The sequence below is a fragment of the Stigmatopora nigra genome, chromosome 6 (genome assembly GCF_051989575.1).
Source record: "Stigmatopora nigra isolate UIUO_SnigA chromosome 6, RoL_Snig_1.1, whole genome shotgun sequence".
Classification (NCBI taxonomy): domain Eukaryota; kingdom Metazoa; phylum Chordata; class Actinopteri; order Syngnathiformes; family Syngnathidae; genus Stigmatopora; species Stigmatopora nigra.
Window position 1 is genome coordinate 2,647,589 of NC_135513.1, and position 1,589 is coordinate 2,649,177.

A 1,589-nucleotide genomic window follows, 5' to 3' on the forward strand; every position below is an offset into this window, starting at 1 on the left:
TGTCGTCAGAATAAATTCGTTCTGAGGAGGAAGCCTTACTCAAGGGGAAGCTGCATCCCTCCACGGCTAGTGGAAGAAACTGCAGTCACATGATCAATTACGTCACTTGAGAAATGGATGCCTCCTGTTAGTGAAACAAACCTGTTGTTGACATTTTTTTCCTCCCATAAAACGCAACAGCCACACTTGCAAGGCAAAGTACACAGGTATGTCTTCATTATCTTACCTACTCTGCGTAGAGATATCTGACCGTAACTTGGAGCTGGACTTTGCACTATTGATAAAGAAAGTCCACACCGCTGATACGGTCTGATATTTCAAATGAATAACATACCTGATTGTCCCAAGTCTGTTACTTGAATATTTTGTACTAATTGTCATTAATGCCGATGGCGTACGATGGACGCGCCTTACTTTTGTTTGAAACATCCAAATGACGCTTATGTACCAACCACACCGGCGGCCACATTCAACTGAACTATTTGTTGTTGTCGTTTGTTGTATTCTCGGTCTTAAAAAAAACTCTCCTAGAGCACGGTAATGTTTTATTTCCCGGAAGTTTAAAGCATTTGTGTATGTTTGTAGCGCCTCACAAGAATATACACGACTGAAATATAACAATAGATACGTGTTATTCGCGAGAAGCCAAATTGTGATTTCATGTAGTGTGTAGCTAAATGGTAATGCTCATCGATTAAAAAAATAAAATCCTACAAGGTGACTGGGAGACTTGATGCTGCTTTTTCGCTTTGAATTATTTGGGGAATAAACCAGGGTACCCATAGAAAACCCATGCAAACCCGGGGAGAACATGCAAACTCCACAGGAAGGTCCGCACCCAGTAACCAGAACCCTCAAACTCAGAGCCGTGAGGCCTTTGGGCTAACCATTCACCCATCGGACCACTTGGTCAAAGCAGTCTTCTGTGAAAAAAAAAAAACTAAATAAATAAAAAAAACTAAACAACAAATATGGTAATTCCTCGAATATCGCGGATAATGTAACCAGACATGACCGCGATAATCGAAAAACCGTCACAGGTATTATTACTACCACACGTTTTCTCGCCTATACAAAAAACAAGTACACAAGCACACTTATCACGAAGTGTAATTATCGACTACTACAGTTATAAGTATATGACAAAACTAATGTATTCATATCTAAATACAATCTATATAAATTAAAATGTAAATACTTAAAATAAATACTTAAATAGAATAGTTACTCTGGTCGATATGATTTCAAGACAACATGTTGAAGGGAGTTTTATACCAAATCCTCCTGCACAGTCCAGACCTTGAAGGGCAGCCCCTTTTCAGCGAGGTACAGCTTTGTGTTTATGATGAAACAGTTTAAGAATCAGTCCTTTGTGAAAGCTCTCCTTATCCAGGCTTTTCGCTTGATCGTCCAGTAGACAAGCAGCAAGGCTTTGTTCTTTTTTGAAGTAGGAGGATGGTCGAACTTGTAGATCAAGGCAGGCTTGACCACAAAGCATTCCCACACATGATGATCCTCGCGTTCAGTTAATATTTGAATGACAATGTTCACGAAGACATCCTCTTCCAAAAAAGGCCAGTCTGATCCAT

At 39.8% G+C, this 1,589-nt stretch overlaps 1 protein-coding gene across 2 annotated transcripts in view; it reads left to right on the forward strand.

Annotated features, from left to right (window-relative positions):
* xpnpep1 (X-prolyl aminopeptidase (aminopeptidase P) 1, soluble) overlaps positions 1-1,589 on the forward strand; it is a 33,778-nt gene continuing 32,189 nt past the window's right edge. The window contains exon 1 of one of the 2 annotated variants that reach the window (XM_077718990.1): positions 1-206. The gene's annotated coding sequence lies outside the window, so the exon portion shown is untranslated. The remainder of the gene's footprint in view (positions 207-1,589) is intronic. The other variant, XM_077718989.1, reaches the window with a different exon arrangement.